We start from the raw sequence: 18469 nt of genomic DNA on the forward strand, positions 1-18469 counted from the left end.
CATACCAAAGTGTTAAGGAATGAGGCAATAGAATCAAAGAACAAGATAAAGAGACCTCATCAACAGTCTAAAAGAGCGAGAGAACCATATCAGCATCCTCAAAAATAACCAAAGAGATTTCAAGTAACAGAAAAGGCAATCAAACAAGAATCAAAGAAACTGAAGAAAATCTGAGAACAATGAGTGTGTTATGAAGAAAATAATTGGGACACCAGAAGAAGGCATAATGGAGAGATCCAAAGACAAAATAGTAAGGGAGTTCCTGGGGAAAAAATTCCCCAACTTAATGGATGAAAATCAGACAATCATCAAGGAAGCAGAGAGGACAACAATAAGCCTGAACCCCAGAAAGAATACACCTAGGCATATACTAGTCAAATTGTCCAGCTTTCAGGAAATGTGGACAATTATAAGAGCAGCTAAGGAAAAATAGGAATAGGAAGTCATATGTATGGGTACTCTGATAAAAATATGCTCAAACTTAACAGCTGACACCAGGAGTAATAGGAGAGGGTGGAGCAGCACCATCTGAAACTTAGAAGAGAATGACGGTAATCCAAGTATACTCTATCCCCCCAACCTATCCAACAAAACACATGAAGCAGTAAGAGTTTTCCTGGGCAAGGAAAAACTCAGAGAACCCATTAAAAGACCCGCAGCAATAAGAAAATTCTTCCCTACTCACTTTGGACAAAGGACTAACATTTACCAAGTACAAATAGGAGACCACCACATAGGGTAGCTCCATCCAGACATCAACACCCCCCAAGAATGAATCTCCTAAAGAAAGATACAAAACACTGGCAAAGGAGTAAGCTAGGAAAATATCAAATTCAAAAGATACGAGATGGCAACAAGAATCCACAGAAAGATGCAATATCTCTGAACATCAATGTTCTGAACTCACTCATTAAAAGACAAAGGCTAGAAGACTGGATAAGAAAACATAACCCATCAATCTGTTATCTCCAATAGACCCACTTTAAGTTTGCAGACGAAAATAGGTTGAGACTCAAAGGCTGACAAAAAGTATACCAAGCAAACAGCAATTTTTAATCAGAGTTGTAATCCTAATCTCTAAAAAAATTGATCTCAAGGTGCAAGGAATAACAAGAGATAAAGATGAGCACTAAATAATGCTCAAGCGAAGAGTAAATAAAAAGCCAGCGAACATAATAAATATATACATGCCCATCACAAGACCAGTAATATTTGTCAGTCAATTTTTTTCAATGGAAAAACAAATCAGTTTCAATAATCATAGTAGTTGACTTCCATACACTGCTCTCCAAGAAACACAGAACAATGGGAAAGAAACTCAACAAGGAGGCTACATAACTAAACTCCACAATTACGCAACTCAACCTAGTGGGCTTATTAAGTGCACTCCACAAAAATGAAAAAAAAAAATCACATTCATTTCAAGTGCATATGGCAAGTTGAGCCTGAATAAATTCAAACTTATAGAGATCCCTCAGACTTCCTTTATTGAGCACTATGCCATAAAGCTAGAAATCAATAATAGGAAGATCAAAAAAAAAAACCAAGGGCAAACACTTGGAGGAACGACTTTCTTCTTCAAAATGGCTGGGCAAAAGCCCAAGTTAAAGATGAAATTAGAAAGCTCTTAGAAACCAATGAGAATAAAAACCCAATGTACCAAAATCTATGGGGTGCAGCAAAAGCAGTTATCAGAGGATGTCTGATAGCAATAAATGCACATGTGAAAAAGGAATAGAGATTTATGGCTGATACATTATCACATATCCTGCAGCAACTAGAGTAAACAGAATAATTCCTCTAATAGCAAAAGAAAAATAATTAAAACCAGGGGGGAGATAAATGAGTAGTAAAACAAGAGAACAGTGCAAAAAAAAAATCAATGCAGCAAAAAGTTGGTTCTTTGAAAAGCTTAACAGAATTGAAAGACCACTGGTAAACCTAACCAGTGAAAATACAGAGCAGATATCAATTGCCAGGATTAGGGATGAAACAGGAAATTACAATGGACCCAAATGAAATTAAAAGATTAATTACAAAGTAGTACGAAGGTTTGTACTCCTATGAATACACCACCTTGGAAGATATTGACAAATACTTGGAAAAATAATTATTCCCCAGATTATAACAGCCAGTGTTATAATCAATGAAGAAAAGACGAAAACAATCACACTACAAAATGGGACTAGACAAGCATACCCCTTGTCCCCACTTTTATTCAACATTGTTCTGGAGGTCCTAGCTAATAATATAAGGCAACGAACGGACATCAAAGATACTCATCTGGGGGAAAAATAAGTGAAATTGTCATTATTTTAATATTACATTTCTATATATTGAAAACTCCAAGAGCTCTACAACTGAAGTGCTGGAAGCTATAGAGGACTATGGTAGAGTGGCAGGATACAAAATCAGCAAACAGAAGTCTATTGTATTGCTATATACACTTAATAAAGTCCCATAACAGGACATCAAGAAATTAGTACCCTTCACAATAGCCAAGCATAAATTGAGATATGCACAGATTTACCTACAAAAGATCTATAGGAAAACTATAGAACATTAGTACAAGAAACCAAAAGTGACCTTCATAAATGGAAGATTATCCCATGTGCGTGGATCGAATACTAAATATTGTAAATATGTCAATCTTATCTGACGCACAGTATAAATTCAACTCAATCCCGATACAAATACCAGCATCATTTTTGAAAGACACGAATAAAAAAAAACTGACTGTCAACTTCATATAGAAAGGGGAAAAAAATCCAAAATTAGCAAAAAAAATACTTCTCAAGAGTAAGAATGAAGTCGGAGGGCTTGAATTATCTGAATTTAAAACCTATTACACTGCCACAGTTGTCAAAACATCATAATACTGGTATAATGAAAGATAACTGGACCAATGAGAAGGAACAGAAAATCCAGAAATAAAGTCAGCAGCTTACAGACAACTGATCTTAGATAAGTAATCATTTTTCCCATTAGGTGAGCATCAAGCAACTCACTCTGAGTTAGTACACTCAGTGGCTGCAGAAATGTTGTGATGTTGAACACAGCTTATAAGGACAGTGCTATGGGAAAAACTCAAGTGTATGAGTGGCTTTCTTGTTTTTAAAAAGGTGGAATATTGATGTTGACAAACCTCGTTCTGGAGGTCTATTTACTTCATAAAAAGATGAAAATATAATGAATTTGGAGATCATTCCACCAGGTCAGACTGTTAATCAAGCTTTCTATTTAGAGGTTCTGAAAAGATAAGAGTAACAGTGTGTAACAAAAAAGCCTGATTTGTGGCAGACGGGGACTTGTATTGGCACCATGACAATGTACCTGCTCCTGGAGCCAACTAAGCGCACCAGTTTTAAGGCATAAAAGAGTGTGCCTCAAAAAAAAAAAAAAAGAGGACCTGACGCAAAAGACTTAAGTGGAGAGCAAATGCTTTGAAAATGATGAGGGCAAAGAATGTACAGATGTGCTTTACACAGTTGATGTATGTATGGATTGTGATAAGAGTTGTATGAGTTCCTAATAAAATGTTTAAAAACAAAGAAACAAACAAACAAAACCAGTGTGCCTCTCTTGTCCCAGCTACCTTACTCACTTAACCTCACTCCCTGTGACTTCCTTTTGTTTTTAAGAGGGACATGAAAGGACAGCAATTTGCTGTCAGCCAACCAGATTAGTTTGAAAAATATTTCCGAGAGTGGAATCACAGAATTGACAAATGTATTAAGTGTAGTGGAGAGTACTTTGAAGGTGATTAGGGTGTTTTAAAAAAAATTTAAATACCTAGCTTTGAAAAAAAAAAAGGTTTTTTTGCATACTCCCTCATAGATTAAGCATTGGTGACAGATGAGAAGAAAATAAGAATCTAGACTATCTGCATATTCTTGTTTTTTCTTTAGAAATTACAGGCACAAAGTATAAGTGATTCATCTAAAAGAAATAAAGGTGTTTTAAATTTCTTTAAAAAAAAAAAAACTAGACTGATGGCATGAACTCAAGGATCCAGTATACTGTAGAACACACACTACATATTCCAGTTTTAGCAATATTGGGAGTAGGAGTGGCTTAAGGAATTTATTCTCATATCCCTGCCATAAACTCCCAGCTCTGAAAGCAATTAGTGTATATCTCTTATTATGAAACATAATCTATTTTAAGAAAAAAAATATGGTAAAATTTTTTTCTTTTAATCCAATTATGTACTCTTAGCCAGAAAGTGATGGTCTGTGTGTAGTCCAAGTATTTAGAAATGTCAGATTTTAGCAGAGCTCATAGAGGGTCATGTAATCATGCTTGAACATGTTAGCAGGGGAAACCAACCCTGGAAAATAACATTATCCTTGGTGGTGTAGAAGTACAGAAAAAAGGAAAAAAACAGAGGAAGACATTCAAGGAGTGACACAATGGCTCTAATAATAGGCTCGAACCTAACAATTCTGAGAAAGTTACAAAAGATGGTGGTGTTTTTTCCACAATAAGTGCAAACCAGTTTGACAGCACCTAACAACACAGAGGTTCAGAGGAGGACTACTTTCTACAAATCAAAAGACAAGAGAAAACAAAAACTATTAACTTCATGAAGAAATTATTTTCATACCAAAAAATCTCTTCTTATGGTATCCAGGGTGAGAAGGGAAGGGAGAGAGGAGGAAACCATGAGATAGCTATGCTTCCCAAAGTAGGCAACACTGCCCTCTGGGGTTGCTGGAATGATCCAGGCATCCTCCAAATGCAGGTATCTATATTTTAACCTGGATTATGTGCTCTGACACAAAAGTGTTTAATTGCTGGAGGGTGGGAATCTGAGTTTGTTAAAAAGGGGACTGTTAATCAAATAAGTTTGGGAACTGTTCGGTCTTGGCACAACAGACTCCATTTTGATTCCTGCACCTCCATCTTAGGTCTCAAGACTGACCCATAACTGACCTCCCCTCCCCTGCTCAAGCCCAAATTCCTGGAACCAGCTCATCCCAAAGCCAGAATGTTTTCTGAATATGTAATCACTCCACCCCTCCCTGACATGTAGATAAGATTAACGACCTTCTTCCTTCTGAAGCTCCTGTGTGTGCAGATCCTCCCCACCTATGATCCTCCCCAGCTGTGCCTGCCAGCAGTGGGCATAAAAACGCCGCCAGGATTTTTTCCGGGCGCAGCTTCAATAGCTCAATACCCTGAGTTGCTAAACCCGCCCACAAGCGTCTCAACAAAGCCTGCTTCTAAAACTCCGTTACTTGGGTCTTTGATTCTGTTTTCGCGTCCAAATAAACCTTATAGGAATCTGTGGGGGTAGATATTAGATAAGTGTCAACTTGCATGAGGGAAAGATAATAAAAAGAGATTAAGAACATACTGGGTATCTTGCAAAATTTAAAGGCAACAGAGGCACATACTTTATATACTCAAGTATAAGCTGATCCAACTATCAGCCGAGGCACCTAATTTTACCATAAAAATTACATTTAAAATATGCTGAAAATTCGGCTTATCCACGAGTATATATGGTGTATATACACTATCCTCCAATGGTATTACCATCCAAGTAGATGTTTAAATAGAATGAGTGGTGCATATAGTTTTAACAAAGGATATTTGTATATGTATATTTACCTTTGCTTCAAATATATACATGAATGTGGTATACAAAGGCAAAGTTAGAAAACTTCTTGAAACACTTAGCCAAACACTTTAAGGGATTGAGTCACTGGTGATGAGGAATCAGGACCAGAGTCTTGAGGTAATCTATGCTCACAGCTGAGTTCACAAGGGCATTGTTCTACATTCTGTTTGGGCAAGCAGCTGTTGGGGTCTTTAAAGCACAAGAGAAGCCATCGGCCTTTCCCTATGTGGAACAAAGATAGTTGAAGAAAACTGAAAGACATACAGAAATCATTGGAATCTTGAACAACACAAACAGAAGTCTCCCAATCCTGATACCAGAAGAACTGGAAAATGCCCAGCTTCTACTACAAACTGCTCTGAAAAGTATCAAATTAGAATTTTCTGAATAGAGTTCAAGAAAAAGTAGAACAGACTAGAAATCATGAAACAGGTTTATTAATCAGATAGAGACTGGTGTGACCTCAAGAAAATGGCTCTTAGTCACCCTTTAGGTCTAGAACTTAACTCAGGACCTGGTTAGTATATTCAGTCATTTAAGATCAAAAGGGCAGCATTTACTTAAGAATAAAGGATTGAGGGGAAATATGAGGCATGGAACAGGGAACAATAGGTAGAAGTGTAATAAGCAGTGGTATATTGAGAAGACTGAAATGGGTAAGTTAAAACCAAATGCAAATAAATTAATGTAAAATGGATGATCTCTAATCCTTCAGCTAAATCATAATCAAAGTAATAAATTTAAAAGTATTAAAAAGTAAGAACACTGATTTAATCCTTATTGGAAGAAGGGAGAAAATGGCGATCAGACAGGACTCATCCGTCAGGAGCTCCTGCTGCCAGACCAGAAAATTGTGAGGTAAGACGAAGGAAATAGGGAGGTGGAGTTCTGAAATTAGAACTAGGGTACTAGGGTCTCTCCTGATCCCCTTTTTGTGTTGATTTCCACTCACAAAGCAAACCAAGAACGCTTTAAAGAGTACTAGGTTTGGCGAGGCCGCAGGCACCAGCTGTGCCCTTGCAGGGAGCAGCGATTTCTGCAGGCGGACACCTGAGAAGGGACAGAATCCCAGATACGAGGGGAACCCCATTACAGAGCTCTCCGCACAGTTGGCTGCCTTGAGCTCACAGCCAGGGAAGTGGTGGTGGGTAGCCATAATTTAGAGTAGAAAGGAAAAAATATATTATTACCTTAGGAAGATCACCATGTGGGAGAAAATAGGTGGAAAGTCAGGAATCCAGGCAGCAAATTTAGTTCCAATTGGCTGAGAAGGAAACAACCCCCCTGATAAGCTGGATCTCCCCCTTTGGGGGTCAGCCTGACAGCCCCCAAATCAGAGCACATCACAAGCATAATAATTTTTAAAAAGGTGAAATATAATTATTGGTTTAAAGCTCAAACCCAAGTCTGGTTGCTCAGCTCCAAGGAGCACATAGATGGCGGCCCTTAATATAAATCAGCATAAGAAGAAACCCAGCTAAGGAATGCCAGAACTCAGCTATAGGGCCTGGCGGCTTTTTAGCATAACAAAGACCCACTGTAACAAGTGTCAGCTTTAAACAAAAAGGAGCTGCAGCCCAGTGAGGGTGAGAAACAATTTCATTTGATTTTATTCTAGCTGGCCAGGGGGATAAAAAAAAAAAAATCCTCTGATCTAATAAAAGCAGCAGACAAAATATGACAACAAGCCGAGCTTCCTTCTCAGTGATTCTACACATAGCTGGGGAGACCCTGCCTGTCCTGGGGCCCTAGACTAAGCTGAGGGAACACCACAGTGCCCCCCTCTGAGCCCCTGCTGCAGTGCTATATACAGCACAAGGCAGGTACACCAGCGAACTCCAGTACCAAGTGACCCCTGGCCACAGGCGCGATCTTGCTTTTGAAGTAATCCCACACAGCATCTGTGGAACCCTACATCAAGTGGGTACCTTGAGGAAGAGTTGGAACTCCTCCGGCCTCACAGACAGGTGATCAGGTCTCAGTTATTTCTTACCTACTACACTATTTCGTCCCTCTATTCACTAGCCCTTCTATCTTTCCCACCGCAGTCAGCCTCAATGAGCTCAGGTTTGTGTTGGGGTTTTATTTTCTCTCTTTCTTCTTTATCCCTTCTTTTTTCCCTCTTTCTCCTCTTCTTTCATACTCTATCCTATCATATGACACTATAGGCTTCCAGGCAACTACCCTCCACTTAGGTCAAATCAACCCAAATAGTAGGAGGAACTTCAGCCTGCCCTCTGTGGGAGTGCTGTACACCATACAAGGTAGCTGGGACAAGCACCTACAATGCACTGCTCTGCTGAGGAAACCTCCGTCAGACCTCTCAGGCGATCTCATCAACTAGGGCAATTCTGCGCAGCACCACTGGGTCCCGGCATAAAAAGGGCACACCAACCTGCCATTTTAGGGCAGGGTCTAAACCCCTATGGCCCCACATTCAAGCAATCAGGGATCAGCTATTCTTTATTTCCTCCTTCTCTCTCTCCTCCCTCTTTACCATCACAGCCAAGCTTAGTGAACTCAGTTTGGTTTATTTCCTTCTTTCTCTATATTTTCTTTTTCTTTCTCTCCTCTTTCTGTCTTTGCTCTCTTCACCTCTCTCTCTGTTTGTAGGATTCTCTCTGCTCCCTCTCATTCCTTTGACATGCCACTGCTAGTTCCCAGACCCCTAGACTCGGCCTAGGACAACCCTGTCCTCCCAGTGGGCAGCCTGACCCCCTAAGACAGTGCTGCACATGGCACAGCACAGGGTCACCTATTTCTTTAACTATTTTTAAAATTCTCTTTCCTCATCCTTCCTTTTCTTTTCTCTTTTGTTGCGCTCTTCTTATTACATGTTTTCTTCTTTTCTCTTCTTCTACCTCTTCTCTATTTCCTACCACAATCTCAAGAGATTTAGTTATCCTTTTTAGTTGTTTTCTTCCTTCCTTCCTTCCTTTCTTTCAGTTTTCACCTTTGTTTATTCTGTGCATTTTAGTTGTGCGTGGTTAAGTGGGTGTCAGTTTGTTTGGCATTATTGCCCCAGTCTGTGTCTTCCTTTTTCTCTCTTTTTCCTCTCCTTTCACAAGACACTAGCAGCCTCCAGGCCACTCCTCTCTGCCTAGGGAACCGCTGAAGGTCCAACTGGGGGAGCTCCCACCTGAATTTATTGGATGGGAAGCAGCTGGGGAATTCACGCCATTCTCTCCGAAACACCAAGCAGCAGGGGGTTCTCCCCTATAAAAAGTGGGGGCATCCCCAGCCTAAATCCTGAGGCCCTACAAGTGACTGGGGGAAACACCTAACTACCACTTGTGGGGCTCCACGCCACTGCGGGAACATCCACCAAACTTCCAATGCGATCTCTCTGTCTACGGCAATTCCCCTGCCAGTTACAGAGCTCTACACCAAGGAGGGTATAGCCAGCACGCCCTTCTCAGCACTACAATTGCCGACAAAACACTATAGGCCAGCCGAGGTGCTCTAGAACTGTGAAGTCTACTTAAGAGACTGGCCAGGGAATCGACGCCCTTGTAGGCCTAAAACAACCCGACCAGTATCACATGAGAGGAACATCCAACACACATTCCAAGTAAGGGAACACTGGTCAGTTAGGAAAGGAATGAAACCACAGGAAGATATAGCGATACCCTGACCCCTCAATGCAGCTACCAGCAGGTAGTTCATTGAAGTATTCAAATTACAAGCCCCCCCCCCAAGAGAGAGCCCAAGGCTCTTCGACTCAGGATGATGGCTCCAGGCTCCTGTAAAACAACACAAAAATAGCAATCACTTCTAACAGCTCCAACGAAAAAAGCATGAGAAACAGAAGAAAATGACGGAAGAAATCATGAACCTAATGGTGGGCATAGAAGAAGCAGATATTCACCTGCCACAAAAAGAAATTTTCAAAATGCTGCTTGAAGTCATAAAGGATATGAGGAAAGCAATGCAGAAAAAATATGAAATGATAAGAGGAGATAAAGGCAATGCACCAAAGGGAAATATAAGAGTTAAGTGATGAATTAAAATCCAGTGACAAATTGAGAGACCTTGCCAATAGGCTTTAGGAGGCAGCGAATCGCACCAGTGACCAAGAGGATAACCAAGCAGACCTGAGCAAACGGGAAAAACAGTCCAATAAGACAACCAAAGAAACTGAAGTAAACCTGAGTGTTAGACAGGGTTCTCTAGAGAGAAAAAACCAGATTGCTAGTAATTTTCTATACATATTTATAAATATATTTATATATATATAAACACAAGAAATGAACTGTTAAATTATATACAGATAGATATATAATACAAGAAATGCACAGTTAAAATATAAAGCAGTACAAATGGCTCAGTGCAACTCACTCCCCTGAGGGAGTTGGAGACACTAGCAGTCCTTTTAGTCTGGAGGGCCGCCAGTTCCTCCTCTGTAGAAAGAGCTGGGCTATATAAACCCAGGCAGCAAACAGCAAGGCAGGTCACCAACTGTCAGTCCCCAGCTCTAGAGATGTACATTCCAATGGCGTGGGCTTAAAGGGACCTCAACTTACAGCGACACAGTTCACAAGCTAGGGGTCCTACAGGTAGTGTACTCTTTAAATTAAGGCACAGAACAAGCAAGGCAGCCTCAAAATTGTTCGATGATTAAAGAGTGAGAGATAAGAAAGGCAAGGCTCACCAAGCCTTATCTCTCTGCACTTCAATTAATCCCATTTGTGTTTATCAGCCAGACTGGCACAATAAACTATCTCAATCCACCCCTTGCCAACCTGGCACCTGCATACAATTCTTTAGCCATATATACTTATATAATTTTCAGACATTGATGAAATCACTTATCATCAATCATCTATCATACATATAAATGAAAATACATGGAGTAAAATTGTATATGATAAATCACACCTGAACAAAGGAAAGCTATGCAGTAAACACATAAGAAAATACATTGACAATTATAAACCTCGCTTTTGCAATTGATCACAAGTTGTAATTGATAGGTAGAACTACTTTCTACTACTACCCAATTCTGTATTACCTTTGCCCTCAGCAAGCACCTAGGCTATGGTTTTTTGCCTGGTGCAGGGACCCAAACTTTCATTCCTGAGGGGTCTGGGTCATTATAAGTCCTGTCAGGATTGGGTTGATATAATTTACCATTTACTTTCATCACAGGGCATGGTAGCACTGAGTGTCGGCCTATAGCATCTCCTGGATTCCAGGCATATTCTTCTTTACCTCCATTATGTAACATCAGTTCAATTTCTCCTTGGTAATCAGGATCAATCACATCACTTAGTACAGTGACACCCTTCCTGACCTGTTGATCCAAGGCATGAGAAGCCCAAAGTGGCCAGGGGCCATTCTCAGCTGCCAGTTCAGTGGAATCCGTGCTCTGTTTCCGGGTGGGAGAGTTCCTTCCTTCGGCATCAGGACCTCCAAGCCTGAGGAACACAGGTTTGCTGGAACAGGGAGCAAAAATGCTGCAAATGGATTATTAGGAGTACTAGTAAGTGGTGCCACTCCAGCTTGCACCCCTTAGTTCCTGGACCCAAGAATTCTGGCTATTGGAGACACAGCACCATATGTTAGCTGCTGGTTTAGAGCGTATACAGCTTCCTGGAGAACACTGCCCCAGCCTCGCAAGTTGTTACACCTAGTTGGCGCCATAATTGTGTCTTAGGAGCCCATTCCATCGTTCTATCAAGCCAGCAGCTTCAGCATGAGGAACATGATACGACCAGTGGATTCCAGGGGAATGGGCCCATTGGCACACTGTATGTGCTCTGAAGTGAGTTCCTTGATCTGAAGCAATGCTATGTGGGTTGCCATGCTAGTGGATGAGGCATTCTATAAGTCTACGAATAGTAGTTTTAGCAGAAGTATCGTGTACAGGGAAGCAAATCCATATCCACAGTAGGTGTCTATTCCAATAAGAACATAGGGGAAGTGGTCCTATGTAATCAACCTGCCACCAAGTTGCTGAATGCTCCTATATCTTGGATTTAATGTTGGTTTCTGCTGCTTCAAAAGGGGGCCCTCAGCAGTAGCAGTGCTCAAGTCAGCCTTGGTGAGTGGAAGTCCGAGTTGCTGTGCCCATGCATAACCTCCATCCCTGCCACCATGTCCACTTTGTTCATGTGCTTATTGGGCGATAACAAGAGTGGCAGAGAAAGAGGAGGACCAGGCTCCACAGCGCGTGTCATCTTATCCACTTGATTATTAAAGCATTCCTCTTCACTGGTAATCCTTTGGTGAGCGTTCATGTGAGACACAATTACCTTTATTTTCTTGGCCCATTCAGAGAGTTCTATACACATAACTCTTCCCCACACCATGTCTGACGCTATGAAAAGGAAAAAGATTAGAATTGGACTACCGGAACAAGACACAACAAAGTCAACAGCAAAAACAGCAAAGGAATTCTTAGAGGAAAAGTTCCCCAGCTTAATAAATGAAAATCAGCCAACCAAGAGGCTGAAAGAATACCAGCCAGACTGAATCCCAAGAAGTCACCAAGAACCCATAATTGTCAAATTATCCAACTATGAGGAAAAGCGGATCATAAAAGCAGCTAGGCAAAGCAAACAGTCACGTATACAGGTACCCCAATAAGAGTATGTTCAAATTTATCAGAGGAAATGATGAAGAATAGGAGGGAATGGGGTAACATATTTCAAAAATTGAAGGAAAACAATGCAAACCCAAGAATACTTTATACGGTCAAATTATCTATTAAGATAGATGGAGAAATTCTGATGATACCTTATACCTGATCCTTTTGACACCTCATGATCATACAGGTTGGTGTGCTTCTTCCATGTGGGCTTTGTTGCTTATAAGCTAGATGACTGCTTGTTTGACGTTCAAGTCTTTAAGACACTAGATGCTATCTCTTCTAATAGCCGGGCATCATCAGCTTTCTTCACCACATTTGCTTATTCACCCTCTTTGTCTTCAGGGGTTGTGTCGGGAGGGTGAGCATCAAAGAATGCCAATTTAATGGAAGAAAGTATTCTTGCATTCAGGGAGTACATGAGTAGAGGCCCAATGTCCTTCTACCACCTTAATACTAAACCTATAAGTATAGGCACATAGATCTATTTCCCCATCCTCATATATATATAAATGTATATTTGCATATGAACATGTCTTTGTCTAGACCTCTACAAATGCCCTTAGACTCCCAGCTCTTTCCTCTATTTCCCTTGACTTTCCTCCTGTCCCACTATCATGCTCCGTCCCCACCTCAGTTTCAGCAATACCTCTTCGTTACACTGCCCTTGATCATGCCCTGCCAGGCCTGCCACACCCACCTCACTACCAATTTGGATCACTTATTTTTCCCTTGTCCCTGGGACTGTTAACACCACTTCCTTTACACCCCTCTCCCCCTATCCCATTTCCCCCCTGGAACTGTAGGTCCCGTTGTTTTTCCTCCAGCTTGTTCATCTAGCCTATTTTATTTAGACAGACGTGCGGAGAAAATAATATGCACAAAAACAAGACAGAACAAAACCAAACAACAATATACAACAAAACGACAACAATAAACCACTGACAAAGAACAAAACAAAAAGCTTGTAGTTCAAGGATCGCTTGTTGGCCTTTAGGAGTATTTTCCAGTCCAGTCTGTTGGGGCACCATACCCTAGCCCCAAAGTCCACCTTCAGCATTCCCTGGGGACCTTGCCACTCCATTCCCTTGCTGTTCCGCTGCACGCCCGCAGTGCTTTGTCTCAGTATGGTGCGATCAGGTTAAAGACAATTCCCACACTGTCTCCGGTGCTGTCCCCTGCAGGGCCATGGGTCAGTGAGGGACATCATGTCTCATAGTGGGGCTGGTCATGTGGTCCTCTCGGTGGACTGGCTACTCTAATTGGAGTCATCGTCCTCAGGGCCTGGTGGGCTAGGAATATGCTTCGATCAGATATGTTCCTCTCCTGGAGCTGCAGATTCAATGCTGTCCTTTGAAATAAATTCTCCTGAGAGGAGGAGCAGGCATCCACTTAGCATTTGGAACTGGGGCCAGCCCCCCAGACCTCTCCACTGGTTCCCTAACTCTACGACGGAATGTTGCATTCACATCTTAATCTTACCATAGTGAATGAAGGGGAAAGTGCAGAGTGGAGACCCAAATCCCATTTGTCGGCCACTGGAGATCCCCTTGCAGAGGGGTCTAGGGGAGGAGATGAGTCAGTCAGGGTGTGATGCAGTACCGATAAAGAATACAGCTTTCTTGTAGTTCCTAAATGCTTCCTCCCCCTCCTCTCTTATCATGAACCGAATTCTACCTTGCAAGTCTGGATAGACCAGAGGATGTACACTGGTGCAGATAGGAGGTGGAGGTACAGGGAATCCAGGGTGGATGACACCTTCAGGACCAGGGTTGTGAGTGGCGATACTGGGGTGGTAGAGGGAGAGTGGGTTGGAAGTAGGGAACCGGTTACAAGGATCTATATGTGACCTCCTCCCTGGGGGATGGACAAACAGAAAAGGGGGTGAAGGGAGATGTCGGACATGGCAAGATATGACAAAATAATAATTTATAAATTATCAAGGGCTCATGAGAGAGGGGAGAGCGGGGAGGGAAGGGGAAAAAGAGGACCTGATGCCAAGGGTTTAAGTGGAGAGCAAATGATTTGAGAATGATGAGGACAGTCAATGTACAGATGTGCTTTACACAATTGATGTATGTATGGATTTTGGTAAGAGTTGTATGAGCCCCTAATAAAACTATTTAAAAAAAAAAAGATTGATGGAGAAGTAAGAGTCTTCCCAGACAGGGATAACCTCAAAAAATACATAAAAACATAACTCTACAAAAGATCCTTGCCAATTCAGTATGGGCAGAAGATCAACACTCACAGAGGGCAAATGAGAGACCATCAATAGAATAACTCCACCCATAGGGCGACAAAGAGGAAACAGCCCTCAGGATAGGATCAGCTCAATAGTGGAAAGAAGGCAAACATAAACCACACACAAAACAAGCTGATAAGATAGGTAAATAGATAAAATCCAACACAAAAGGTACAAGATGACACCACAGGGTCCACAGATGGATATAATAATACTAAATATCAATGGCCTGAACTCAGGCATTAAAAGGCAGAGGCTAACAGACTGGCTCAGGAAACATAATCCATCAATCTGCTGCCTCCAGGAGACTCATGTCAAGCTTGCAGACAAAAAATCAGCTTGAGAATTAAAGATTGGAGAAAAACATACCAAGTAAGTGGTAATGTAAAAAAAGCAGGGGTAGCATTCTTAATATCTGACCAAATTGACCTCAAGATACAAGCCGTAACAAAAGACAAGGAGTGGGACCATATAATGCTCAAGGGAACAATAGACCAAGAACCAGTGAGCATAATAAACATATATGGACCTAACGAGAGACCTGTGAAAATCATAAATGAAACACTTCAAAAGATGAAAAAAGAGATCACAGGCTTAACAATTATAGTTGGTGACTTTAATACACGACTCTCTGAAAAAGGCAGATCAATGACAAAGAAATTCAACAAGGAGGCTACAGATCTAAATAGCACAATTAGACAAATTGACTTGATACATATGTTCAGAGCTTTCCACCCACAGGCAAGATTAATTCACATTCTTTTCAAGACCACATGGCACATATTCAAAAATAGATCACATGCAGGGACACAAGTGGAACTTGAGTAAATTTAAGCACATAGAGGTTAAACAGACATCTCTCTCCGATCATTGCCCATTGGCAGCCAACAGGACACCCCTTACTGAAGGGTTGTGGGGAGGAGATGAGCCAGTTAGGGTACAGGGTAGCACAGATGAAACATAACTTTCCTCTAGTTCTAAAATGCTTTCTCCCCCCCTCTATCATGATCCCAATTCTATCTTACAAATCTGGCTAGACCAGAGGATGTACATAGGCCCAGATAGCACCTGGAAACACAGGGAATCCAGGAGAGATTACTCCTGCAGGACCAGTGGTGAGAGTGGCAATGCCTGGAGAGAATGTGGGGTAGAAAGGGGGAACTGATTACAAGAATCTACACATAGCCTCCTCCCTGGGGGATGGACAGCAGAGAAGAAGGCAGGAGGAAACATCGGACAGTGTTATATATGACAAAATAACAATTTATGAATGATGAAGGGTTCATGAGATAGGGGGGAGTGGAGAGGGAGGGGGAAAATGGGCACCCAATATTAAGGGCTCAAGTAGAAGACAAATGTTTTGAGAATGGTGATGGCAACAAATGTACTTATGTTCTTGACACAATAGATATATGTGTGGATTGTGAAAAGAATTGTACAAGCCCCCATTAAATGATTAAAAAAATAAGAACAGTATTGACTTTGGTATACCAGAACTATTGACAACACTACACTGCTAGAAAATCCAAGAACATCAACTAAAAAGCATTGTTAATCTATCAAACTTCAGTAATGAGGTTGATTATGAAATAAAAATCTAAAGAAAGTATTACCCAAATGGAAATTATATATAAAATAACAAACTTTAAAAAAAATCACAACAATAATAAACTAGCCTCTAGGAAAGATATGTATCTTATATTTATAGAAAACCACAAAACAACTGAATAAAAAAATGGAATGAAATACTAAGTTCCTGAATGGCAACAGTGAATATTGTCAAGATGAATTAAATTCAAACCAATATCATAAAGGGCTTTTTTTTATCCATAAATTAGAAAATCATTTTCAAATAGTTTTAAAGTTGGGAACTTTTAAGGATAAATACATATATTTATGGGATGTTTGTTGGTTTATTTATACTTTATAATTTATACAAACAAAAATACTGATATATTCTGCTATTATTATTATTCCTAAGACATCACCTTTTATCCAAAATCTTTTACAATAATCCTTCATGGTAGAAAGAAAACCACATCTACAATAATGCTAAAAATGCCAATATAAAAACACTGTATTTCTTTCCCATTTGATTACTGCTTCAGATCTTAAAAATAGATTAAAGTGGTTACGGAAAAAAAAAAAAACCACTGTATTTTACTTACAGGTAAAAATAATTATTGCTTGAAATTACCTATGAGAGCAAAAATATAAAATGTCTGTTGCAATTCAAGTTTCAGGATAGTATGACATACTTGGTCTTGGCTGCTGTTTTGATTGCAACACGGGTCTTTTAGATCCATATACTCAATCACACACTCAAAACACAATACCAGTTACTGAAACAATGGTAGGAGCATCTCTGCTTTGTTCAGCTCCATTTAAAGGAGTTGCTTCCTCTTTATAAGCAATCAATTCATAAGTATTCTTTATTGGATGGCTTTATTGCAAATCCTGATTCTTAAATGTTCATTACACTCAATAATGTTGTATTAACTCCATTGATACAAGACATGCATTAAGACCAAAATATCAGTATTACTCAATACTGAAGTTTGCAAATGAATGCTTTGTTCTAATTATCAATACTGACTTCAGTTCTTTAATGAACACAGATTACCTTTATACTCACATTAAAATTATTTTCATTATGAAAATATCCTTTTAAAAAGATGTCTTTAATTCCATCACCTCACCATATCAATCATTTTCCTTTATAAAATTTTCATCCTCTTGTTATCAATTGTTATTTTTACATTCATTTTCAAGCAGGCTCAGGTTTGTGGAAATTCTATTACCTTCTCATTCCATTTTCCCATGAATCTTTTAAAATATCTTCAATTTTGTCTTTATATGTCCTAAGTACAGTCATGCAGCTTCACAAGGTATTTAATTAATCATGAAATACTCTGGGTAATACCCCGATATAATGATATAACCTTGTTACTTATCTCCCTTCAGTTAGGCATTTTGATTGCTACATTTTCAAAAACACTAGTATATAATCTTTATATATCTATTATACTTTTTTTTTTGTCGGAGCAAGCTCCTATTCCAAAAATCCATTTAATATATTGTCATCGGATAGAGGATGTATCAGATATTAAACTGATAGGAACAGATACTACACTTGATCTTAGCCAAAAGGCCGAGAAGCGATATACCTATTATACTTATAATGTTGAATTACTACTGTGTTGAGATAGTTTTCTAAAACTTATTAAATCAAGGGTATGAGCATGTGAAGGCATTATATTGCCTTTCAAAAAGATTGTACCAATATATACTAGTTTGCAATAAATGAGGAATTTTATTTCTCCGCTGGACTGGGAGAAATTTTGAATATTTTTAAGTCTACTTTTAGTAATTAAGTAGAGATAAAACACAACTTTAGCATTTTTCTAATGTGACTTTCCCTATTAATAGCACATTAAAATTTTTTCCTCTATCTCCTTTTTATTTGTAGGAAAATTCAAATTCAAAACTAAACGTCTCAGAGAAGATGAGGCACTGTGCACTGGTAAAAAACACACCTTGGGAATAATGTAGGATTCTGAAAAGGACACTAGTTTTGAAACTTGGCACACTAGGGTCAAACCTTGATTCCACCATGTCCTAACCATGTGACTTTGATTAACAGTAACAGAAAAAATAGCTCCCCAAGATTGATCCCATTTCTACCTTACAAATCTGGCTAGACCAAAGGATGTATATTGGTACAGATATGAACTGGAAACACAGGGAATCCAGGATAGATGATCCCTTCAGGACCAGTGGTGAGAGTGGCGATACCTGGAGGGTGGAGGGAAGGTGGGGTAGAAAGGGGGAACCGATTACATGGATCTACATAAAACCTCCTCCCTGGGGGGTGGACAACAGAGAAGTGGGTGAAGAGAGATGTCAGATAGTATAAGACATGACAAAATAATTAATAATTCATAAATTACCAAGGGTTCATGAGGGAGGGAAGGAGAAACGGGGAGGGAGGGGGGAAATGAGGTGCTGA

General features: G+C 40.0%; 1 protein-coding gene and 1 pseudogene across 4 annotated transcripts in view; both read right to left on the reverse strand.

The window, feature by feature from the left end:
• Positions 1-18469, reverse strand: part of MTR (5-methyltetrahydrofolate-homocysteine methyltransferase) — a 190293-nt gene that overhangs the window by 87858 nt on the left and 83966 nt on the right. The window lies entirely within an intron of this gene.
• On the reverse strand, positions 17453-17623 carry LOC142455644 (U2 spliceosomal RNA; annotated as a pseudogene).

The sequence above is a fragment of the Tenrec ecaudatus genome, chromosome 8 (genome assembly GCF_050624435.1).
Source record: "Tenrec ecaudatus isolate mTenEca1 chromosome 8, mTenEca1.hap1, whole genome shotgun sequence".
Lineage (NCBI taxonomy): Eukaryota > Metazoa > Chordata > Mammalia > Afrosoricida > Tenrecidae > Tenrec > Tenrec ecaudatus.